Genomic DNA, 26,834 nt, shown 5'->3' on the forward strand with positions numbered 1-26,834 from the left:
CTATCTAACACGGATAACATGCTGACGCCAATTACAGTCAAACCTCGATATAACGAACACGCATATAACGAATTATTGAATATATCGAACTCTTCCGAAATATTTTTGTCAAACACATGTATTTTTAACTTCCTATAGCGAACGCGGTTTGGCATAAAACGGATATAACGAACTTCGCGACGCCAAGCCCTACCTCACTTTAATAGTAGGCGGCAGGCTTCGTTGCACTACAGGTTTGTTGTGCGGCGCAGCAAACGTTCAGGACTACCTCGCAGGCACTGACAGCTCCATAGATGCCACGTCGTCATCGAGAGTTGACAGCCAAAGAAATCGTCCGCATCTCACAACCGCTGACAGCGCCGCTTCAGCAGCGGCGTGATCGAATGTTGCTTTTGCGTTTTAGTGTTAGCAGTGGCGTGGCCGTCGTAGCGTTGTGTGGAGGCTCTTTCGGTGGTCGTGTCGAGTGCGGTGCGCGGGTGTGCGTAGTGCTGTGATGGCGATGAATGTGAAAGAAAGAGTGGCACTGACGTTAAAGACCATGCTCGAGATTATTCAACGTGCAGTGCTATTGAGGGCAGTGGGTTTTCCCTCGTTCAGTGTTTGCAAACTGTGGAACAGGCCGTCATACGGTATGCGATCAAAACCAAGAAGCAGGCCGCGATAACGCAGTTTTTTGTGCGTAAATAAATGAACGTGACCCAAGTAAGCATCGTTCGAGTTGCTGTGCCTTCTCTGATTGAATTTTGCTCCTCCTGCATGTATTTTTTACGAAATTTTATATTACGAATTATGGATATAGCGAACTAATTTCTGAATTTTTAACTGTTCGTTATAACGAGGTTTCACTGTACCAAGATTTTTCTTTCATGTAAAATGCAATGTCTCTCATTGTTAAATTCTAAGGGAATGTTAAGTGTTTAGCCAAGCATCGTACACAACTTCGCGTATTGAATTTGCAGACATTCTTTTTACGCAAACTTTATGGACAGACACGGCGCATATATGCATTGTAAAACCAGTAGCCCCGTTCAACGCTACATAGCTTGCGACATCCAAGCCTCAAATTTTATTGACTCACGTGCTTTAGGAGAAGGAACTGTGGTTCAGGCATGGCAGCAGAAAGAAGTCGACATACCCTTCAATAAGTGCGGCTCGAGCCACCCATACCTTAAGCATACACGAACGGAAAGAGCGCGCGCGGCCGCCGAGCGAGACTGTGCGAGTGGCGTCCTGGCCGTGACGTCACACGCGAGAGGGCGCCACTCCTAATTCTCGCCGCTAATTCCAGGGCACCACTGAGCGTGGCTGCTCGTCGGGCATGATCCACCAGCTTGCGTTGGAGGCTAGGGATCGCCGCTGGAGAGCACGCTCTCCCACTGCTCCGCACTCGGATTTTCTATTTTGTGGAATTCCTTATTCGTATTGCACCTCCATGTGATGTGATAAAGTGTGGGTATTACACCACACCACGGGCATGTGTCCCTGTATTGACTTGGGAACATTTTGCATAGTATATGTAAATTTGGGAAAGTTCCTGTCTGCAGCTTTCGCCAGTAAACTGCCTGTTGTTGAGTGACTGTATTGTGGGGCGGGGGATATCTGATCCTCGTCCCTCTATGGTAATTTAGTATGTCAGAGTACGTTGGGATCACTGTCATGAAATCCTCAGGATCTCTGTTTAGGTCCGCTCGGTTTGCATGCTCGCGAGCGATCCTATCAACCCTTTGGTTGCCCTCAATCTCAGTGTGCCCCGGTACCCAAAAGATGGTGTGTCTGATGCGTTTATTCTGTTGGCCAGCGCGGAGGAAGATTTGGAGCGCTTTTTGACCGATTCTGCCATTAATGTAGTTTCGGCATGCTTCCTTGGAGTCTGTTAGAATTATAAGGGATCTATTTGTGCGGTAGCCCTCCACGGCTGCTAGAGCAACAGCCATTTCCTCTCTCTCGGTTACCGTACACCCGTGCCGACGCGCAAGCGATTTCCCTATAGTCCGAGTCTATTACTGCCGCGACGACTCTTTGTTCTGTTTCCCGTCGTTCTCGATGATACACCGCGGCGTACGTGTATACCGTGTTCGCTTTTGTTGCTAGGTATTTTGCCACATATTTTGCCCTAGCGTTCCGCCTGGCTGTGTGCAAATTCGCGTCCATGTTTCTTGGTAGGGACCCTACCTTGATGGTGCTGCGATACTCGTCGGGTAGGTTTGCCGTTCTTTGTTCTTGCCTTTCAATTTCTTTGTGCCCCAGTTTTTTTAGGAGCTTTCTGCCCGTGGTAGTCTGCTGGAGTCTGAGTAGCTGCGACCCTAATTGTGCTTCTCTGAGCTCCTCGAACGTGTTGTGGAGTCCGAGGGCCAGGAGCTTCTCTGTCGAGGTGTTGGCCGGCAGGTGACGCGGTGTTTTGAATGCTTTCCTTATGATGGCGTCGGCCTGATCCCGTTGGCCTTTGTTTGTGTTGTAATATGGGAGGGCGTACGTAACCCGGCTGATTATGAGGCTCTTAACCAACTTGACTGTATCTTCCTCCTTCATGCCGCTTCTTTTTTGCGAGACGCGGGTGATCATACGTGCCACCCGTGCCGTCGCTTGCTTGAGTAGGTTTATGGTGTGTGTGCAGCGTTGATTGCTCTGCACCCACATTCCCAGAATCCTGACGGCTTCTTTTTCTGGTATCTTTTGTCCTTGTAGGGTGACGATGATTTGTTCTTCCGAGGGTTTTCCTCTTCTGACTCTCAGGAGCTCTGATTTCTCCGTGGAACAGGCGAGGCCTCTTTCCCTAACACATTCTTCCACGCATGTTGCTGCGGCTTGTAGTCGTTCTTCTTTTTGGCTGAGAGAGCCTTGGTGAGTCCAGACGGTGATATCGTCGGCATAAATGGCGTGATGTATGCCGTCGATCTCTTCCAGTTTCCGGGCTACGCCAATCATGGCAATGCTGAAAAGGATCGGTGAGATCACGGATCCCTGCGGGATTCCTTTGTTAGGCGTGTGGAACTTGTCTGTCCGCAGGTCTTCTAACCCCACCGTGGCTGTTCTGTTTGATAGGAACGCTGGCACGTAGCCGTGGATTCTTCTTCCGCTGTTGAGATCGTCCAGTCTCTTGAGGATGGACGCGCGGCTGACGACGTTGTCGAACGCCCCTTTGACATCGAGTGCCATTATTATGTTTTCTCCGTTGTAGGGTATGTTGCTGAGACCCCCCTCTTTAATTTGTAGTAGGACGTCTTGGGTTGATAACTTGGTGCGAAAGCCGAACATACTGTGGGGATACAGATCTTCATCTTCCATGTATTGTTGTAGCCTCCTTGTCACGATTCGCTCATACAACTTGCCAAGGCACGAAGTGAGTGATATCGGCCGTAGGTTTTCTACTAGTAGCTTTTTTCCTTGGCTTGGGGATAACTACTTCTGCATGTTTCCATTCCTCTGGCAGTGTCCCCGCTTCCCAATGTGTATTGAGGAAGTTCGTCAGCTGTGTGACCGCCTCATCACTTAGGTTGCGGATTAGGGCGTTCCTAATCTTGTCCGCGCCTGCTGCTGTGTTCCGGGTCGATGCCTTAACTGCTGCGAAAACTTCCTCCTTGGTGATGGGTCTGTCTAGGTCGGAGTTTTCTTCGCCTTGGTATCTCTCCGTGTACGCTTCGGGTTTATCTTGCCCGTAGCACTTTACATGGACTTTTTCCAGTAGCTCTTCTTCTGTCCCTTCAAATTGGTGTACTAGTTACTTCCTTGTTACTTTCTGACTTGGTCTTGGTTGGGTCCATTAGAGCCTTGAGGATACGCCAGGTCTTTGCGGTGCTGAGGGTTCTATTCAGCGAGTCACTAAACTTTTGCCAACTTTGTCGTGTGAGTTGGGCTGCGTATTCCTCTGCCTCCTTGGTAAACTCTGCTATTTTCTTCTTTAGCTTCTTATTTAGCCGTTGTTTTTTCCACTTTTTGGTTAGTCCACGCCTCCGAGGGCTCTGTGGTCGCTGCGCATGCGTTAGCTGAGAGAAGGTGAGAAAGAAGGAGAAGTTGACTTTACCAGATGTGACGTCACATTGTTTGTTTTTGCTTTTAAGCAATAACTACTCTCGAACCCAGACGGCATATAGCTTGCTTCTCGTTCGCGCGCGTACCGTATTTAGAAGCTTCAAGTTGCGGACACTGCGTAGGGCCAGGGCATTGGCCAGGGCTTGATGACATTTGTTGCCCAGCTGCTGGTGCTACCGCGACGTACAGTGGTGAGCAGTCTTGTCTAGAGCGCGCCGACGATGCTCTGCGGAGCAAGTCAGCGCCACCTAACGTTGCGCTCTGGGTTTGAGTTATGCGTCCCGCGCGCAGGCGCGGCAGAAACAGAGGCATGCCTGCTCATCGCTTCCTTGTCCAGCCACCGCCTTCCGAGTTCGTTTCGTGCCGCCAGGGACGTGCTGCCTGCAATTGTGACGCTGTGACGGCGGCGAGAGCGTCGCCATGCCGCCATGTTTCAAATTCTCAGATCTGTATGGATGCCAAATGCGGTGTCACTTGTAGCTACACTCTTAGGCAAAGTTACACCCTTTGGCTTGCCCCTTCTGCCACACAACAATAATCGTTATCTGCCTTGATGCGTTTCCTTTCTTCAACGCTGCGAGCCCGGAACTTTCCAGTAACGAACGGCACGCGCGTTATCAGAAGGGGCACTCCAAAGGGTGTAAACTGCTCTATGCTGATAACGCGTGTGCCGTTCGTTACTGGAAAGTACCGGGCTCGCAGCGTTAAAGCTAGGAAACGCATCAAGGCAGATAACGATTATTGTTGTGTGGCAGAAGGCGCAAGCCAAAGGGTGTAACTTTGCCTAAGAGTGTAACTGATAACACATCGCGACGGCACGCCATCACACAATACGCCTGCAACGCATGGTGCGTGGTGGTAACGCTCAAACCCTATATATACAGTATACGGACAAGACGAAAATAAACACCAATCAACCATATAGGCCCAATTCTCGCACTCTTAGCCTGATCTGCGCCTGAAACGCGCGATCACCCGCTATCACTTAGACGTGCTTCAGAAACGCGCGATCACCCGATATCACTTGCACTTGCTTGCATAGCCGCCCCGTGATTCGCGCGAAACGCGTTGGTTTTCCGGCCGCTGTTACATATCATTCAGCGCGGCCCTGGCGGACTGAAGCGCAAGCACTGAGGCCGAGAACCCACGAGCAGGCACCGCTTTATTTTGGCCGCGCATGCGCACGAGACGCATAGCTCAAACCCAGTGCGTAATGTTAGGTGGCTCTGACTTGCTCCGCAGAGCACCGTCGCCGCGCTCTAGACAAGGCTGCTCATCACTGTGTACGTACTTGGAGCAACGGTAAGTGTCGTGCAATTACCCGTTCTCTTGCTGACACGTAAAATGGTTGCGCATTCGAGCTGTGGTCGATGTGATCTCGCAATTCGAAGGAACACGAAACGGTTGTCGCAGGTCCCGCAGTGATCGCAGGATAATTTAATCGTTCATGCCTTCAACAATTACTACTGCAGTTGCTACGCGTTGCACCAATGTAAAAAAAAAAAGCAGTGACAGTTTCCACGCGCCAGCAATGCATGCACTGAACTAGGGCTCTATTCTGGACACGCATGGCGGCTGCACAGCCGCCATTATCCGCCATGTTTAATCTCTTATTGGCTGTGGCGAGCTCACGTGCCTTGAAATTTTTGCCGGGAAACGGAAGTTTTGCGAAATGTCATTTTGCGTTTTCATCAAGATGACGAAACGTGACGTGGAGCTGCAAATTTTATGGACTAATACATTTTTTTGGTCCTTGGCAGATATATTGTGATGTTAGCGCTTCAAAAAGAATGTGAGCGGTAGCGTGCAGAAGCCAGTGCAATGCATCTGCAATTGCGCGAATATGTGGTGGCGATTCAAGATATGCGCCATGCCAGCTTGCTGATTGGCTGAAGGAATATCTTGTGAGGAGCGTCACAGGAAGGGCTGTTTCGTAATCGTCAGTTTGACGATGCGTGACGTTGCACTGGGCCGCCATTGCTGAGATTTTCCGCCATAATTTTTGCTGCGACGAGCCGCGCGAATTATGCTAATGAGCAGCCATATGCAATGGCAGCCGAGAGGAATGCGTATCGCCACATTTTCCCCGTCGTTTGGCGCCACGAAAATCTTTTGTTCATAACGCGTGCTCATAGTATTTGCATCGCTCTCGGGTGGTGTTGGCATTTGTGTTTGGGGCCATCGTTTTTGAAAAGAACGCGTTTATACGAAATAATATTGGTTGAATATAGCAAACTTTTAGCAATGTTGTCCACTTTTCACTGCTGCATTTCTATTGTAATCGAGATTAATGCCTTTTCGCACAATCAGACGTTATGACAACGGCCTCTTTCTAATTTATAAAAAGAAATGTACGCAAGATGGCGCCTTGAAGTTTCCTCCCGCGGTGCGAGTAACTAGCGAAATGAACAAGAGATGGCAGCGCCGGCGCTTGCGTCGCGCTAGTGGTTATCTCTGGCGCCCGCAACGCTATCGGTGATATTCGGCCGTTTCTGAGCCAGCCGAGTCGGGCTGAGTCACTTGCGTTTCACGAAATAGCGATAACGTGGCCTAGAACGTGTGCGCATCACCACTGGTAGGTCGCGTATGTTGTCTCAAGCAAGAAAACAAGGGCATTGGCGCCAACATGCGATGACTCATTGCATTTTCCGGGGACACGCATCCTAGCTATTGAAGCAGACGACGGCTTGTACGCAGCAGACGACGGAAGCGCGAAGCGTTTTCGACGGAACAATCATACGCTTTGAGATAGCTGCTTTATTTTTACTGCGGAGGAAAACTGTTTTGCTTTATCGATAACGCTACATTCAGTGCCTTCATTTCAGTTTCTTAGGCGAAACGTCAAGTTGGCGTCACGTTACGTAAGCAAAACTGGGCCACCGGCGCCATTTTGTTTGCGTCGCGCCTACGTCACGCACCGAAGAAAATGGCGGAATGTCCAGAATAGCGCCCCTAGTGTGGATGTCGTCCAGTGATATTTATCGCGTTCGTAAGTCTATTTTTCTCCAATTGGCCGCGAGATCGACCTATTAGCCCCGAGAACGAACGCGAGCGGCGCTGCGAGCGCCGCTCGCGTGACGTCAGGGCACGGACTCGCGCCTGTCGTCTGCTACAGTTCGGGCGTTGTCCGGGCGCTTTCTGCGGTGTTTTCGTTTGTTCGCCCTCGTTCTCTCTGCTTGTATACTTATGATGGTCGCCTTAAATATATTTTTACGACGTCTTCCTTTGCGAACATTTATTCAAAGAGCTAATTTTCTAGACAACAATGCAGCTCTCGAAGGCAACGCTACAGTGCCAGCCGAAGCGACGCAGACCAGCCCATTGCGGGTTTTTCATACGCGGATAGACAATCTCAAAAGCATAGCCTATAAGAATCCAGTTATGATACCATACCTGCCGCGGTGCAACAAGTATGTCACAAAGCTGGCTAAATATGACTTCTACAGCAGTTACGTTCATTTTATTCCGCTAAAATAGGTTTGCTCACGACGAGTAGTTCATGGTATAATATCGAATTTTTGCATTTCCTCACAGAAACGCTCGGCAGTAGCACGGGGACTTAACTAATACTGGAGATTAGATTCTACACTCCTCACTTGCTTCTTTAACCGCTTGTCAACATTAGGCGGTTCTTCACGTGCTTATTTTTTTTAAGCGGCGGAAATTTGAAGTAAAGTTAATAAAGGCTTACAGCTATTTACAGAGTACAAATAGGAATGTACCAATATATATTCCCTTTTCCGCGCTGCACGTTCAACTCACCTCTTTAGAGCGCGTTTGTTAATGATTAATAATGTGTGTTGTGTTCCTCTTTTTTTTTGTCTATGTTACCAAGTGTATATCATTTATTTATTTCAATGCCGCAGTGTGTTTTGCATTATTATTGTGGAAATATTTCTCTGTTCTTTCATATATTGTATAACTGCAATGTTTTATGACCACTATATAAATGTAATTTATATGGCGCGTGATGTGTTACCCCATGCAGCCATATTGTACCTAAGGGGGTGAGGTTACCTCAAGCCGCGTCTGTGCGGCTTTTTTCCCTCATCCATCTCCACTTACCACTCCTCTGTACATGTGTGTGTGTAAATGGAAATTAATAAATCAAATCAAATCAAACTCACTTGAGAAATTTACTGGTGCTTGCTGCTTGAGGAATATACATGACGAATCTGTTTGGCGAACTGACACAGGCTGCTCGGCCCAATTTTTTTAGTGAAGTGTGCCTGCTGGACCGCATATCTGCAGCCAGAAAGAAGTCGAAGCGTCAATGATTAGTAGTATGGGACATATTGAAGACATCGAAATTCCCCCGGTGGAGGGTCAGAAATCAAGTGAAAGTATATGCAAGGCTTGTGGTGCTTTCTTTATGAATGTTTGCGATTGGATTGGAGCAAACTTAATTTAGCCTGCAAGGTTCTCTTTTATGTACCGATGAAGCGAATAGTTATCCGTTTGTATAATTAAATAACGCTGGATCGAGACATGGTGAGACAGAAGGTGCTTGAATTTTCCTTTTGTATACAGGCAATCTAAGCTGCGGTGTAGTAGCTCGAGAATACTTTAGCCATTCCAGTTGGCGCTGTAAAAAAGTGCTGTATGGTTTTAATTCGAAGTTGTAGTGAACTGATGGGTTTCGCGAACATAGCGTGCCTCGCCATACGGACAGTCGATTGCTACCGTTACGTGATCAGGGGTGTGCCATATTCTCGATAAAAGCTACTGAGCGCCACTATGAAACATTTCATCACTTTCAATTGAGTGGCTCTCGATCTTAACAACGAAACTTTTCTCTCAGGTGATTGCTACTATGGTGTTTGTGAATTAACTATGTAAATACTCTACATGACGCGCCGTCGTGTTAGCAGCCATGAGCAATTCGTTTTTTGGAGGCCTGTTTCAGAGGGGGATGAAAGTAGCAGCAAACTTTAAGAAATGCGCGCCTATTTTTTTACGCATTAATGAATGACCATATTTGAATAGAACAACACACCAGAGTAATAGGAATCATGATGAGAGCTTCGCTGGGCAGTGTCTTTCTAAAATCAGATAACATGTTGACGCCAATTACCAAATTTTTCTTCCACATAAAATGCAATGCCTCTCATAGCTAAATACTAAAGGAATGTTAAGTGTTTAACGAAGCATCATACACAACTTCGCGCGTTGAATTGGCAGATATTCTTTTTTTAGTCAAAATTTACCGATAGACACGGCGCATATATGCATTGCAAAACCTAGTAGACCCCTTTAACGCTACTTAGCTTGCGATATCCAAGCCGCAAGGTTTCTCGACTCACACGCTTTTGAAGAAGAAACTGTGGTTAAGGTGTGGCAGCTGAAAGAAGCCGACGTATTCTTCAATACGTACGGCTCCAGCCACCCAAACCCCAAGCGTACACGAAGGGAACGAGCGCGCGCGGCAGCCGAGCGGCGTCCTGGCCGTGACGTCACTCGCGAGAGGGCGCCACTCCTAATTCTCGCCGCTAATAGGTGGCAGCACCGTCGCCCCGTTAGTGTGGATGCGTCGCCCGTGCGGTGTGTGGAAGTGTAGGGAGCTACTGTTCTCATTTCGCGATTCTGTGCACCATGCCCGCAGGAAACGCTTCATTTACCATCGTGAGATTTTGTTCGGTTCCGCAATGCAGCACATATTGCACAGAGCCAGGGATAAGCTTTCACTGCTATCCCGTTGACGCGGCACGTCGCCGAGAATGACTCGTCAGGCTTCGGAACGGCAAGGCGCCTTCCAAGTATGCGATGGTGTGCAGTAAGCACTTCGACGATGGTGCGTTCAAGCGTTCGCTGACGATAAAAGATGGCGAGTAGACCAATCTCATATCACGTTTGGGAATCCTAATCGGCAATCTGGGCATTAATGTTTGCTGCATGCGTAGTTGCTGTGTGGTTGCTGTGCGTGTGAAGATCGTTGCAGTCCGCGAAAGTTCGTGTCGGCGTGGCCTGGGATGCCAGTGATGAGTTGCCTGTGCTTTTATATACTTCCGCAAGTAAATTAACCGTGTGTCCACCCATGCAATTTATTTATAAACTTCATTCGCCGCCTGCGCAGTGAATTCAAGGTTCGCGCTCAGCTGCGAGTCCGTTTAAACGACCGTCACCGAGCGTGACTAGTTGTCACGTTTTCCGTTGTCTTTCCTCAGCCACGGGAACTGTTCTCTGTGTTCAGAACTGTAAATACGAGCACCGAAACACGGCAAGTGTGTACGCATGATCTCGTACAGATTAAACAGTGTCGTTTCGCGAGCCAACAGCGGATGGTCCATAATTAAGCGATGAACGAACATGCGCGAGCGAATTTATTGCTACTGCTCATATTGATATATTTTTTTCTCTCTTTTATAGGGGGCGGAAAAAATTGAAGCCCGATGCACTGCATTCAAGCACCACTGCAAATTCAAGTGCCTGCATGCGAAAGTAATTAAAGTGATCTAATGATTATGATACAACATAAATTATACGTTGCATGCTTTATGAGCTTCGTGTAACGGTTGCAACTGGTTATAAAGCGACTCGAAAACATTTTACAATGGTAGTAACACTCTGAAACTAACTCGCGATTTCGTAGGTCTGGCTAAAAACAAAAATTGATAAAGCAACATAAGTTCTCTAAATGTATCGCATAACGTAAACACATCGCAAATCAGCGAGTCAGCTTAGTATGAGGTAATGTAAACAAATCGCGATACGCGCCGCGACCAACTACATCCGAGCAACTTGAGGCAATACTTTACCCTGCAGGGCATGTGCAGTTCAATTCTGCTATTTTTGTCTCGTCGGTCAAATTCAGGTCGACTCCTCGGTGTGGGTCTTTACTAAGCGCGGACGACTGCAGCATGAATGCGATAACGTGCACAGGACCGTCTGAGCAGCAGGTGGAAGCGACGGCACTACACTCAATGATGTGGCCCGCCGCAACGACTTGGTCGCCTTCGGCGAGACACCTGGCACCGTCCCTAACATGGTTGAGAATTGTGCTTAGAGGCAAGGGTGCTGTAAAACGGAAAAAGAACGCATGTTAACCTCACGACACGTTGAAAGGAGACGAGCGCACATGGTGTGGTCGCGTTAAGCAAATGCTTTTCGCATCAGTACACTAAAAACGTACAGCGATTTACTTTACGAATTTCCGTTATAAAAATGAAAGAATAACAGGTTGAGAGGCTACTAACCATCGAACAAACCGTCCTCGTCAACATCCATCGTGATTTCGCGAACTACGATCGCTGCACACTGCGGCTGGAGCGGCGATGGGCCACCGGCATCCACACCATGGCCGGTCTCGAGGGGTGCGCGCGCTTCTCTTGTGCGCTCCCCTAGAGACCGGCCGTGTCCACACTACGGTGCTTCGTCACCTCGCCGCTAGGAGCCGACTCTGTTCGATCTCGAGGCCACGCTATGCCCGTTTATTTACCCGTGTTTACTGTGTTTACCCGTATTTACTGGGCTGCATTTAATTACTTTTCTCACTGCTCGGACTGACCGCGGTCAGAGGCCTTCTTTCGTTCGTTGCAGTGAGATAACGAAAGCGTATTTCCTTCACTTAAAGCTTCTTAGTAGCCCCTTTGCGAGCCGGTGAGTTAAATCATACAATGCGTACATTGTGAGCGAGCTGGTAAACGAACCTACTTTACTGCTGCTGCTACTATCGCTTTTACTGGAACTTTCAAAATTAAACATATATGAGTATGAATCGGCTCACCAAGCTTTATATGCACGTCCGTTGCTTTCGTTCATAGATCATATGCGTAGCTTTGCAACTGTAACCGATATTTAAAAAACAGCAAGAAGGCAGATGACACAAGTAGTGTGTCTGCTTTAATTGTTGTCTGTGCTGTTTTTAGAATATCAACCAACTCCACGCACTCATGCTGTTTACAGCTAAAACGTGTTTTTTTCTCATGAGGAGCATTTGCTTTTAATTGTGGCCGTAACGTCGTGAATTGTCCTCGGCCCAGATCGCTGACTGTGTGCAAATTTGTCTAATTTGTTTCACTTTACTGCTGTCTTTACAGCTTCTGCTTATTTCCTCTGCCTGCACCTTATATTTGTTGTGTTTATTGAGACCTGGCCTGTCTCTGCCTTGTTGAAGACAAATGGACACAAGTACTGGTCGCTGTTGGTTTGTTTGGTTTGCTCAGTCTGAGCGTGGTATGTATATCCATTTGCTAAAAGGGTATGCTGCTGCATCTGATGCAGGTACTGCTTATCTAAAGGTAGATTTAATTAGTAGTGGTTTGAGTGATGTATGACACCAGAGAGTTATTGTTCTAGAAAGGTGACAAAGCTGGTCCACAAATTTAAAGTATGGAGATGCTTAACCATTTAAGTGTTCTAAGTTGCCGTGAAGTATTTCACACATTTAAAATTTCAGTTGCAAAAGACATAGTAGAAGAATCCAGAAGATTTGCTGCCAGATGTCGTGAGACAATACGTTGTAGAGAAAGCATTATAGTGTGCATGAGCTGCCAATGATTGTCGTCAGCTCTAACCCATTTTTCTATATAGTCACTGTTGCTTCATAGTTTGTTGCCATCACATGCTTGTTATAAACAAAAAATTGAGCTGCGTGACTCCCCTGATTTTTCTCGCTCATAAGATACAAATGTTTTGATTTCGGCTGCCTTGGTGCCTCATGGTAGAAACCGAGTGTTTATTAGCCAGTTGCCAGCTTCTAAGATCTTGTGCTTTGTAATGTGGGTGTTTTAAAGGATAGTTAACATCTGCCATCATGACTGTGAGTGCTGCTGCCTAGCACTCTTAGGGCTATGCTTAGTAAGCATGCTGTTGTGCCATTACCACCAGCCCGGATTCCGAATCTGCAAGATGCAGAATTTATCCTGCGAGCGCCCAAATTCTCCCTTGTTACGTTTCGCCTATGACGCGCGCTGTAGCCGGCGCGGATTCAACGGACGCCGGGGCTTCGTTCAAAGCGGCGGACATTTTGGCCCGTTCGGAGCGGCCGCGACGCATCCCCGCCGAGCGCGTCCCGGCATGTTCAGTGCCACGTGTCTTTGTGTGTGCGTGTGTGTGTGTGTGCCCACGCTTGTCAAAGCGCGGCAGCCGGGGAGAGGAGCTCCCCCAGTGTGAAGCGAGGAGGTCTGACCGGCGCCGGCCCGGCTGATGCGTCACCTCCTTGTCCCAACGTGTCTCTCAATCCGTCCGTCGCCGCTGTCACGTGGTGTCATCTCGTGACCTTCCTTCTTGCCCGCGACGCCAAGAGTATAAGAGCAGCTGCCCCCGGACGCCAGGAGAGAGGCTCCGATTTCTACTGTTGAGTAACGTGCTCTCCCGTCTCTCTACTTCGGTCGACCTGACCGCCCGCTCTTTGCGATGCTAGAATAAACAAGTTGTTCTGTTAGCAGTCGCCTCATGCTTTGCTGGGACCTTCGGATGCTTCCAGTGTGCCCCAGGCCGCCAGGCCAACGCTACCCTTGGGGCTTGCGACCCATTTGCAACAACGGGTGTCAGCACTGAGGTTCCAACAGCTGGTGGCCGCGCTGAGATTCCAACAGCCGGTGCCATCGGTGCGGATCAAATACCCTTGACAAGTCAAGATGCTGAGCCGTCAGGCAGCGGTGTCCTGCGGAGGAGCATCGGCGGGCAACATGTTCGAACGTGTCACCGAGTGCCAGACAGCCCGGCGCCGCACCTCCTTTTGCCTGGAGGTCACCGCGCGCGCGAACTTTGAACCGGGTGGCCAGCGCGGTCGCTGGTTGGACCTCTCGGACGACCGTCGAGTGCTGGCTTTGTATTGGGCCGTTTGAGTGACAATGGTTCTCGGGGATTATAAAGCTGCGAGGCGGCCGCCTCGAAAACCGGATCCGCCGATCCACCGGGAGCAGTGCCGCTCTCGACTGGAGAGAGATGTGTCACGCGTTTTCGCCGGACGTCGCCGTGCGGGAACAGTCGCGTTTGTGTGAGCTCTCGGCCCCAGTGCCGATCCGATCTTGTCCTGTACAATGACCTGTGTATAATGTATAAAATCCCTTTCGTTATTCTCACCGACGCCTGACTCGGAGTCTTCGCTACCAACGCTCTGTCATGAAACGGGTGACGAGCGCTACGGGACCACCACAAAGTCTTAATAGTGGTGCAATGGTGCGAAGTCGTAACAGTGGTGGCAGCGGTGGGATTGACCGGCATCAGCTACCTCGGTGCGGTGAGTGCCTGAAGTTTACCTCAAACACCAGACTTTCTCTGACACAGGTTATAGTAGCTTAGGGAAGGATTTGGTGTTGCATTGTGTTCACCTTGTGTGTTTCAAGCCTAGTGAGAGTGTTTTGAAAACCAGGGGATGCTGAGGGGGTAAACGGGGCAGTGTGTGAAATACTTGCATATGTCTTACTAGTAGTGTTATAGTAGCGTACGGCAGGTATATTCAAAAAGGGTAAACAGCAGGAGGACAGTGTGAACGATCGAGAAGTACAAGGTCAAGGAGCTTCTCCAAGTTTGTGGGGAGTTGGGCTCAACTAAAAGAAAGAATGCGATCCTTGAGGTCATGAGGACTGGGGACGTAACAGCTGAGGAAGCCGAAGAGGCCTGGGCGGATATCAAAGAACGTCGGGAAAGGGAGGAAAGGAAAGAAAAGGAACGTCGCGAGGAAGAAAAGAGGGAGAAGGAACGTTGCGAGCATGAAAGGAAAGAAAAGGAACGTCGCGAGGAGGAAAGGGAGGAGAGGAGAGAAAAGGAACGTCGCGAGGAGGCAAAGGAGGAAAGGAGAGAGGGAACGTCGCGAGCACGAGCTTAAAATGAAAGAGTTGGAGACCCGAAATAACTCGCCGGCGCCCAGTCTCACTTCTAACGTTCCAGGAATACGCGATCAACTTCCACCCTTTGTCGTCGGAGAGGATATGGCCAAATACCTCGTGAAATTTGAGCACGTGTGCGAACGGAATAGCATTGAGCGATCCCTCTGGGCACAGAATCTGTTAGCCTTGCTTCCTGGGGAGGCATCAGACGTAATCACTTGCTTATCGAAAGAGGCGTTTGAGAGCTACAGTGATGTGAAGGAAGCGCTACTGCGGAAGTACAAATTGTCGCCCGAAGCTTTCCGGCAGAGGTTCCGGTATGCAAAAAAGGGCAAGGAGTCGAACGTTGACTTCGCGTTTCGTCTAAAAGCCGACTTGGTGGAATGGCTGAAGGGCGAAGAGGTTTACGACGACCGCGACAAAATTGTCGAATGCATCGCGTTGGAGCAGTTCTACCGTTGCATTGATGAGGATGTCCGGCTCTGGCTGCAAGATAGGCTAAAGGAGGTTAAGCTAAACAAGGCAGCAGAGTTAGCGGAAGAGTATTACACCCGCCGTAGCTTGCACAGCAAGGCAGTGCGCGTAGAAAAAGCTGATAGGAGAGATTGGTTTTCCGGGAAGCCCGACGAACGGAAGCAAATCACGCGTCGCGAGTTTCGGGACGACGAATCCCTTACCAAAGAAACTGTAAGGGAAGGGCAGAATACATCTCAGAGTGATGACGATGGTCCGAAACAGCGAAACGAAATGACGCGTTCTTTTGAAAAACGGAAGCCGTTAACCTGCTACAATTGCAAAAAGCAAGGGCACATCGCTGCAAGCTGCCCAGAGAGAATTGCTTTTGCAACGATACAGGAAACTCACAAAAACATACGTCTATTGGAGCCCTATGTGCAGGAAATTAAGGTAAACGGTAAGAAGTGCCGTGCACTTCGGGACTCTGCAACAACTATGGACGTTGTTCACCCGTCTTTCGCCTCCTCGAGTGATTTTACGGGAGAGTGCGCAAGGATACGGCAAGTGGCCGAGGAGGAGAGTGTCTGTTTACCGATCGCAACGGTTATTGAAGGAGAGTTTGGGAAACTTAACACCGAAGCCGCTGTGTCAGCCGCCCTCCCGGAGCACTTTTCCTACCTCTTCTCAAATAACTCGGAGCAGCTGCTGAACGATCAGGGCAAATCATTCTTTGCCGACGTGGCGTACATGGCGCTCACGCGATCCAAAGCGCGCCCGCTGTCGAGGGAACTTGACTTTGCGTCGGTGAGCGAAAGGTGGTGCGGCACACGGACTGATCAAGGTAACTTGAGTGGCGAGCAGTCACGGGAGAGGCAGAGCTCGGAGGCTGGCCTAGGCGAGCGGGTCCTGGAAGTGAGTGGGAGTGACGCGTGCAGTGCTAGCCGCGATATAGACGCGACGCCGCAATTAGGCGACGCGGGCTCCACACTCGCTCCGGTTTCCGCCAGCTGGCAGGAGCAGGCGGCAGTTGAAAGAGAAACTCTGATTCGCGAGCAACAGGAAGACTGTTCACTAGCCGATCTGAGGAAGAGCGTCAAACGGGGAGTGAAAAAAAAGAGGGTTTCATTTGGCAAGGAATCTGGCTTATTGTACCGCCGCTACACGGATAAGCAGGGTCGCAAATATAAGCAGCTTCGGATTCCGCGAAAATATCGCCGGGAAAAATGAATGACCTCATCTGCTTCCTCGGTAGTATGTTTTCGGTCCAAGTGACTTCAAGGGGACCATTCTATTTGTTGTTATTATTGCTGATTATTAATTGTTCATGATATTTTGGTGTGTTGTTAATTTGAAAACTGGTTGTTTGAGCCTTGTGTACCAGATCGTACACCTGCCTCTTGTTGCAGCGGGAGCAAAAAGAGGGATAGCAATTTAGTTAGATTGATTTGGATTATGGCCTTGTCTGGTGTTTGACGGGAGACAGAGGGCACTTGTTCGTGTTGGGCGCTGCCTTTTGCCGGTCGGTTTTGCAAGCTGCAGAACGACCAACCGGGACCAGTGGCGAGAAGCAAGGGCTTAGGAATGACCGAGTGGAGCTGGTCGAGGTGCCTTGGCGACAACGCGGTGGGCAGAGCTCCTGTCCTGGCGAGTGGGACCTGGGCACGTGAAGTTACCTGGCGTCCCGATACTGGACGTGAACTTGGACGAGCCGGACGAACGTGCGCGCCTGGCATCCGAGCCACGTGGAGGCAGCTCGTCTTCCCGGCGCCTTATCTGAGGGCGGGGATGCTGTTGTGCCATTACCACCAGCCCGGATTCCGAATCTGCAAGATGCAGAATTTATCCTGCGAGCGCCCAAATTCTCCCTTGACAAGTCAAGATGCTGAGCCGTCAGGCAGCGGTGTCCTGCGGAGAAGCATCGGCGGGCAAAAATAAAATAAAAATTAAATTCCCCTTAATATTCTCTTCAGCAGTTGGTCTTGCATATATAGCATCTTATTCGTCTATGCCAACGGCACTGTCTCTACATTACAATGGCTGTCTTTTTTTTTTTCCCCGAGAATTAAGTTTCAAAATGGCTCTGAAATGTACTAGTCCCTCTGAATTAAGCACGATTGTTGCGCATCAGCGCCTATCGACTCTGAGTTTCCTGCATATGAACATACAGTCAGCCCGTTCTAAAGAAGATGAATTGTGGAATTTTCTAGATGAATTTAAATTTAAATTTTCTGTCATTATGTTGACTGAAACTTGGTACCGCAATGACACCGATATTGTGCATATTGATGGGTATAGTGTGGCCTATATAAATAGAGAAACTAGAGGCGGCGGTGTATGCATATATGTGGAAACAAGTATTGGCTATCAGTATATTGATGAATGGTCTCGATGCTGTGAAGGCACTGAAATTCTGTGTTTAAAATTCGAAAACTCTCTATTTACTGTTGTGTATAGACCTCCTCACGGCAACATCAACAAGTTTCTTCAATATTTAGATGAATTCTTTTGGTTTGTTAATGAAAATAATTATACATTAGTACTCGGAGGTGAGCTCAACATTGACTTGCTCACAAAGACTAGCAAACAAACTGACCTGTCAAATCTACTTCTTTCGCCTGGCCTTTCAGATGTTATAACTACCCAAACTCGCATTACATCTGCTACAGCCACCTTGATAGATGTATTTATAACAAATTCTGCTGACCTACTACACCATGGTCCGATAAGTATCGCTATCAGTGATCATTTGCTAATTTGCCTAATAACTACGGTTGAAATTAAACAGAGGCATCCGGTGAAATCAGACATTTATCTCCAAGACATTAATTCACAATCTGTTTCTTGCTTTCGTGACGAAATAAGCTCGTTGAGCTGGGATGACATACTCTCCTCTTCATCACCTGATAGCGCCTATGACCGCTTCATTAAGGTAGTGTAAACAGTATACCAAAAACACTTTCCTTACAGGCACGTAAAAAAACCTAAACACGCTCGCAAGCCATGGATCTCCTCTAAGCTAATCAAAATGATAAATGAAAAGAATAGGCTGTACCATGCGTTTTTGAATAGCCGTGACCCAGATGATTTGAAGCAGTTTAAGAAATATCGAAATAACCTGACTAAGCTGCAAAAACAAGCTAAATGCGACTGTTACTACTCCATGTTCGATGGTATCGTTGATGCAAAACAGTCTTGGAATAAACTGAATTCTGTTATATCAAGGCGACCCGCCAGTACTATTAAAGAGCTCAAGGTTGGTAATGAGGTTCTTAAAGATGAAGCACTCGCCAATAAATTTAATGATTACTTTGCCTCTCTAGTTGAAAGCACTTATGATCAAGATGCCTTGATGTATTTGCCCAATCCCCTTACACATTCTTTGTATATTGATGAGACTGATGACACTGAGGTTTTAAATGTGTTCAAAAATTTTAGGCGATCTAAAAGTGAGGATGTGCACTGATTAAAAATACAACCAATTCTTTTTGTTATTGACCTGCTCACCCCTTGCCTCACTCATATTTACAACATCTCCCTAACCTCTGGCGTTTTTCCTCAACAGATGAAAATCGCAAGGGTAGCTGTGGTTTACAAAAGCGGAGAAAGGGAAAACTTAAGTAACTATAGACCAATCTCTATTTTTTCCACTGTTTTCAAAAGGTTTAGAAAAAATTATTCTCTAGGATGACTGCCTTTTTTAACAAGTATTCTGTTTTAACACCATGTCAATATGGCTTCAGGTCAGGCTGCTCGACTGAAACTGCTCTTCTTAAACAAAAGGAACTAATTTTGAAAAATATAGAGGCGAGGAAACTAACATTGGGAGTATTCCTAGATTTCTCAAAAGCTTTTGACAGAATTAACCATGGAACACTATTAGAAAAATTGAATTGTTATGGTACACGCGGAATAGTTTTAGATTTAATTAGAAGTTATATAACCAATAGAAAGCCATGCATATCAATAAATAGAAAATTATCTTCGTTTAAACTTATTAAGCAAGGCGTGCCTCAAGGTAGCATATTGGGACCACTTCTATTTATCATTTACATAAATGACATTGTTAATATTGATGTTTCGATTACCTATATTATTTACGCAGATGATACTAGTTTATTCTTCTCAGGAACTAAGGAGGATCAACTCATCAATTTTGCAAAGGAAATACTTCACAAGATATATAACTGGTCTGTAAAAAATTCTCTCCAGTTAAACTGCTCCAAGACAAAAGCGGTCCTCTTTAGAGCGAAGTCCACTCCTTGTGATCTCACCCAATGCCTCACACTCAATGACACAAAAATATAACTTTCCGCTACAGCAAAAACATTGGGTGTTATCTTCGATGAATTGATGCTATGGGACCACCACACCAATTACTTGCGAAATAAACTTAGTAAAGCGTTAGGTATGTGGCGCAGATGCCAGAGGCTACTAGCAATACCACAGAAACTTATGGTTTGTAACGCACTATTTGCTTCTCACCTGCGCTATTGTAACCTGGTCTGGTCAAAAAGTACTAAGAAATCATTAGGTAATTTAGTTTCAGTTCAAAAGAATGCCTTACGTGCTATTTCAGACTTACCTTACAATGGACATACGCATGATATATTCCGGAAGTTCGAGATTTTACGTGTAGACCGCCTTTATGAGTATCAACTTATGTGTTCTTTTAAACGTGACATGATTAAGGGTACTAATCATATCATAAACATCGCGAACTTGCAGCGGAATCCTTCTTTTCGCCTAAATCGATATACGGAACACTGGGAAGTCCCGCGCCCTCGGACTAACTATGGCCTTCAAGCACTCTCCTACTGTCTTCCCTCTACACTTAACAAATATAGTCTTAATGATGTAAACATACGCCATATATCCAAGAGCACATTACTGCAAAAATTTCTGTGAAAAATTAACTTTTTGGTTTGTCGGTTGAAAAGTATTTCTTTGCTATTTCTAAGTTGTCATTTCTGGTTTTCATGCATACATGTATGCGTACATGCATGTGTGTATGTATATATATATGTGTGTAAATGTGTATATATATATGCGTCTGTGAATATGTATTATTGACCTTGCTGCAAGAATGTACTACGAATATCTTGCCATGTTGCTGCCTCTTGTTCATGGGGAGGTGGGACTAGTCAAGCTGCCGTTATGCAGCTTTTATCCTGCCATCCCTACCGCTTTGTATATATCAGTGTACTTATGTGGTAAAAATAAACTTCTTCTTCTTCTTATCTTAATACTACATGTAAGGCTTGTATACTTGTGTCGCAGCGACACATACCCGTTCTACGAGATGGGCCTAGAATAGGCACGTGCCCATTTGTGCATAGTGCATTAGCCAAGTTCTCGTCAAAACCGCTGCCACCACAGTGTTAGGAAAGAGGCAAAGAAACCATGCCTTAGCATTCATACTCTCCTCACAAAGCTGGTGTCATATATGCAATCACTCGCCATACACAAACACATCGGTCAACACTGCAATGTTTGGAAGAACCCGAACCAATGCTACGTAGCCATTTACCTGCAACATAAACCCCGACTGTGTTTGGAATCTACATAATGTTTCTTAATTTCTCAGGCATTTGGTGGTAGAGGCCAGTGCATTAGACAGAAATCCTTCTAGACTGCAGCAATGTTCAGAATGTAGTATGAGGTACTCTGTCTGGCTGGAAGTTGAAGATGGAAGTTATATTAGTAGTTAAAATATAGTAGCCAGTATTGAAACTACACATGCACTCAAGGCTGAGCCACATGCGAACACAGAAGAGCAGACACACACGGTGGTCACTTGAGCTGGCATTGTGTAGCTTTACCAACAAGCCCAGCTGTACACTGAAGTAAGGCATGTTGTTGGGCTAGTCAGCTCGTAGCTTCAGCAAAATTTTAAACTGTGCGAGGAAGACAGGACATGAACAAAAGCATAGATGCATGCGCAAAGTGTAGACTTCTGACTGGCTTTGTCTGGTGAAGGCAGATAGTTTATAAGGTTCTTCAAAATGGCAAAACAAAGAACATTCGCAAAGAAATTGTGCACGAGACAGCGATGAAAAATAGCAAGGCCATCTGTGCATTAAGAGTGCAGTAGAGTCCCAAGGTGCCCATCTAAGAATTATATTTCTTTCCTTGATAGGTATCAAGAAGGTGAGCTAACTTAGTTGTCACACCTTTTAGCGATGTGGAATGTTTTGATGACTTCTCTTTCTGCTTTTGAGCTTGCCTTGGAAAGGAATTTATTCTGTTCCAGATGAGGCAGGCAGCTTTTGCTGTCGCAGCTCCTGCACTGCAAGAGGAGATTCTCAAGGAAAGAATTACTCTTAGATGGGCACATTAAGACTCTCCTGCACTCTTAATGCATACATGGCCATGATATTTTTCGTCACTGCCTCATGCACAAATTATTTGCAATTGCTCCTTGTTTTGCTAATTAGAAGTACCTTATATATTCTCTGCTTTCACGAAATAAAACCAGTTGGAAGCCTGTGCTTTGTGTGCGCCTATGTTTCAGTTCACCTCCCGTCTTCCTTGCGGAGTTTAAAATTTTGCCTAACCAGCTATATAGATTGTGTATACAATGAGTAATTAATATTATGATGACTGCAGCACAGCAATGGTCTAGTGGCATAGTGTCAACATAGTGTAGAGATCATACTAAGTTAAAAAACTGGAAATGCCATAAATTATGAAATCAACCCTTATCCCTTGGTTTCCTACAGCTGCAGAGCACTTGACCACTGCAGCAGCCAGGCATGCTGTATATTGGGGAGTGCCAGGAATTGCGAGATCGAGACAGGCTGCCACTAGAAGTTCCTTGGGCCAGGTGATAACTCAAATGCATCCAAATATTTCTATATTTCACTATATAAACCTTTGTAGAATGAGGAACTTTTCAAGGGTGAAGTTGTTTCACACAAAAGAAAACTGTTACTAAATAGTGCTTTTGTTTTGTAAGCCAGATTGCATGTATTTGACATTTCTTACTGACTCTTAATTATTCTCGCTGTCCGATACAAGCATATGCACTCACATATGATTTTAAACAAAACTATTGCGTGAAGCCATGTTTGTCGTGGAATAAAATTGGTCCCAATACAAAGCTTTGTGGTACACCGGATCTTACTAGCGGTCACGGAGAATAGTTCATTAGTAGTTACAAATTGGTACGGGTTAGTTAAAACTTTACTAATCCAATTCGTAGTCCTGTCAATTCGAAGTTTACTGTCTTTTGTGTATCGGACCAAGCCGATGTCCCCTGGCCTGGGCGGGCCCTGGCACTTCACTTAGTGGTGGCCTTTGAAAATAGCAGTGTGGCACCAGTGGTTGCATCAGGATCTAGGCTCATGAAGATAGACAGCAACGTGCATAGGGCAAGGAGTTTGGTGGCCTGGTACTCATCACAGTTGTGGAGAACACTATAGTTTTTGCGAGTCCTAGCCCCTACCTAGGATACCAGTCTGTGCACTGTGTATATATATATATATATATCAATAGAAAAGTGTATAATAGCTGTGTCTTACCAGTACTCACCTACGGGGCAGAAACCTGGAGGCTTACGAAAAGGGTTCTACTCAAATTGAGGACGACGCAACGAGCTATGGAAAGAAGAATGATAGGTGTAAGTTAAGAGATAAGAAAAGAGCAGATTGGGTGAGGGAACAAACGCGAGTTAATGTCATCTTAGTTGAAATCAAGAAAAAGAAATGGGCATGGGCAGGACATGTAATGAGGAGGGAAGATAACCGATGGTCATTATGGGTTACGGACTGGATTCCAAGGGAAGGGAAGCGTAGCAGGGGGCGGCAGAAAGTTAGGTGGGCGGATGAGATTAAGAACTTTGCAGGGACGGCATGGCCACAATTAGTACATGACCGGGGTTGTTGGAGAAATATGGGAGAGGCCTTTGCCCTGCAGTGGGCGTAACCAGGCTGATGATGATGATATATATATGTTGTGCAGGATTGCTCGTTGGCAGCACGTGATCATGCGGCAGCTGACGGGCCTTCGATGCGTTTCGCCCTGGTAGTGCGGTCGTCTTTGTGGTTCTAGAGCTGCGCTGGCATTGCCCAAGAACAGTATGTATCGGCATGGTGCAGAATTGCAGAGTGGGGGCGCTCCATTCCATTCCCACTCCATTCCTTCAGAGTTGTGGTTTATGCGATTCCAGTCCTTATAACTCGTCAGAATTCTGACAGTTGGACCATTCTCACCCTTTGAGTGGTCAAACTAATCTACTCCAATCCTCCAGTTACAGTAAATAAAACGCTTCCTGTATAATTACTTACTACTTGCGCCCCGATGCAGCGATAGCGTAGAGGTAGAGCATCCGCCTCACGTGCAGAAGGACTGTGGTTCAAATCCAGGTGCTACGCAATTTTCCACCGGATAAAAAAAATCCACGTTGATACAGTTGTATAAACAGGCCTGGTGGCCTGACCCCGGTGACCAGAACTGGTAATGCACTCCCTTACCAGAGCAGGATTGGCCACAACCTCCTATATGAATAGAACAATCAAACCCCGGCCCTCAGTCCCCAGCAGCTGCGAAGCAACTGACCACAGCGGCAGTCAGACCTGTGACGCCGCAGAGGGTGCTAATAATCTCTGGATCCGGACAGGCCACCATTGGAATCTGAACCTGGCAACGTTTAATGCTAGAACGTTCTCTAGTGAGGCGAGTCTAGCAGTGCTATTGGAGGAATTAGCGGGCATTAAACGGGATATAATAGAGCTCAGTGAGGTTGGGAGGACAAATTAAGCATATACAGTGCTAAAAAGCAGGCACATCCTGTGCAACGGGGCTTAGCGGAGAGACGAGAACTAGGAGTCGGATTCCTGATTAATAAGGATATAGCTGGTAACATACAGGAATTGTAGAGCATTAACGAGAGGGTGGCAGGTCTTGTTGTAAAACTTAAGAAGAGGTAAAAATTGAAGGCCGTACAGGTCTAGCCGCCTACATCCAGTGACTAGCAAGTCGAAAGCTTCTATGAAGACGTGGAATCGGCGATGGGTAAAGTCAAAACAAAATACACTATACTGATGGGCGACTTCAATGCCAGAGTAGGCAAGAAGCAGGCTGGAGAAAAGTCACTGGGGAAATATGGCATAGGTTCTAGAAATAGTAGGGGGGAGTTATTAGTAGAGTTTGCAGAACGGAATAATTTGCGGACAATGAATACCTTCTTCCGCAAGCGGGATAACCGAAAGTGGACATGGAGGAGCCCGAATGGCGAGACTAGAAATGAAATAGACCTCATACCCTGCGCTAACCCTGGCATCATACAAGATGTGGACGTGCTCGGCAAGGTGCGCTACAGTGACCATAGGATGGTGAGATCTCGAATTAGCCTAGACTTAAGGAGGGAATGGAAAAAACTGGTACATAAGAAGCCGATAAATGAGTTAGCGGTAAGAGGGAAAGTAGAGGAATTTCGGATCAGGCTACAGAAGAGGTATTCGGCTTTAACTCAGGAAGAGACCCTTAGTGTTGGAGCAATGAACGAAAATCTTATGGGCATCATTAAGGAGTGTGCAATCGAAGTCGGTTGTAACTTCGTTAGACAATATACCGGTAAGTTATCGCAAGAGACGAAAGACCTAATTAAGAAACCAACCCTTATACATAGCTTTCATTGATTATGAGAAAGCGTTTGATTGAGTCAAAACCTCAGCAGTCATTATGGAATCGGGGTGTAGACGAGCCTTATGTAAAAATACTGCAAGATATCTACAGCTGCTCCGCAGCCACCGTAGTCCTCCATAAAGAAAGCAACAAAATCCCAATAAAGAAGGGCGTCAGGCAGGAAGATACGAACTCTCCTATGCTATTGACGGCGTGTCTACAGGAGGTATTCAGAGACCTGTGGATTGGGAAGAATTGGGGATAAGAGTTAATGGAGAATACCTTACTAACTTGCGATCTGCTGATGATATTGCCTTGCTTAGCAACTCAGAGGACCAATTGCAATGCATGCTCACTGACATGGAGAGGCAAAGCAGAATAGTGGGTCTGAAAATTAGTCTGCAGAAAACTACGATAATGTTTAACAGTCTCGGAAGAGAACAGCAGTTTACGATAGGTAGTGAGGCACTGGAAGTGGTAAAGGGAATACATCTACTTAGGGCATGTAGTGACTGCGGATCCGGGTCATGAGACTGAAATAATTGGAAGAATAAGAATGGGCTGGGGTGCGTTTGGCAGGCATTCTCAGATCATGAACAGCAGGTTGCCATTATCCCTCAAGAGGAAAGTGTGAAACAGCTGTGTCGTACCAGTACTCACGTACGGGGCAGAAACCTGGAGGCTTACGAAACGGGTTCTACTTAAATTGAAGACAGCGCAACGAGCTATGGAAAGAAGAATGATGGGTGTAACGTTAAGGGGATAAGATGAGAGCAGATTATGTGAGGGAACAAACGCGAATTAATGATATCTTAGTTGAAATCAAGAAAAATGGGCAGGGCATGTAATGAGGAGGGAAGATAACCGATGGTCATTAAGGTTTATGGACTGGATTCCAAGAGAGGGGTAGCGTAGCAGGGGGCAGTAGCAAGTTAGGTGGGCGGATGAGATTAATAAGTTTGCAGGGACAACATGGCCACAATTAGGACATGGCCGGGGTAGTTGCTGTTTACGCAAGCATTTTGCAAGTGCGGCTCGCTTTTAAGCACCCCTTCTTATGTCTAAAAAAACAGAAATAAACATCCAGTATACTTTTTCAACTTTTACTAAGCTTATCATATAGCTCAGTGTTTACATACAGTGATTACAGGTGAGGTTACAAAAAGCAGTAATAATTGACAGTAAACACTGCTTGGATCGTGAAAAACATGGGAATCAGGTCATTTTATTTTTGACAACAACCTTTTTTGGCATAGGAGGCTCAGGAAATGGTGATGTTGCAACATTGTAAAAACTGAATAACATAGATGTGGAACATCTTGATGACTTCTCTTTCTGTTTTTTTTTATTTTGTCTTCAGAAGGAATTTATTCTGTTCCAGATAAGGGAGGCAGCTTTCGCATCTGCAACAGAACATCGGTGGATGTTGTGTGAAGCACTTTTTCCTTGCTTTTTCACTACCTGAGCAAGTCAACTTTCTTTGTGCTTCATCACGCGATTTCTACGGTCAACTTCCATTCATTCTACCCTGACGAGACTGACAGGTCGAATTAAGATGCAAAAACGTGCTGAAACACCGTTGATTCATTTGGCAGTATGTGCTTGTGTAATTTGCCTCCGAAACGAAAAATGCATCAACTTTCTATTTGTCCAAAATATAAAACTAAAGTAGAAATGACAACTCCAAGCCAAAGTAGAAACCTACGCATACCTGATTTTTTAGTATGCCAGCCAACTTTCTAAAGTCAGCTTCGCTGTATTACAGCCATGATATGCGGTAAAGCATATACTGAAAAGATTTTGCGCCAAAAAACAACACACACAAGAAAGACGACGACACCACGGGCGCCCGTGGTGTCGTCGTCTTTCATGTGTGTGTTGTTTTTGGCGCAAAATCTTTTCAGTATGCAAGATCACCAACTAGCCCAGCAGTTAACTCTTCTAAGGTAAAGC

At 46.6% G+C, this 26,834-nt stretch overlaps 1 long non-coding RNA gene across 1 annotated transcript; it reads left to right on the forward strand.

Annotated features, from left to right (window-relative positions):
* The first annotated feature begins 5,111 nt into the window (after positions 1–5,111).
* LOC139051401 (uncharacterized) lies at positions 5,112–22,073 on the forward strand. Its single transcript, XR_011509378.1, has 3 exons — positions 5,112–5,331; positions 10,396–12,201; positions 21,977–22,073. It is a non-coding gene; the product is annotated as an uncharacterized lncRNA (long non-coding RNA).
* Positions 22,074–26,834: the final 4,761 nt, after the last annotated feature.

The sequence above is a fragment of the Dermacentor albipictus genome, unplaced genomic scaffold (assembly GCF_038994185.2).
Source record: "Dermacentor albipictus isolate Rhodes 1998 colony unplaced genomic scaffold, USDA_Dalb.pri_finalv2 scaffold_11, whole genome shotgun sequence".
NCBI classification, from domain to species: Eukaryota; Metazoa; Arthropoda; class Arachnida; order Ixodida; family Ixodidae; genus Dermacentor; species Dermacentor albipictus.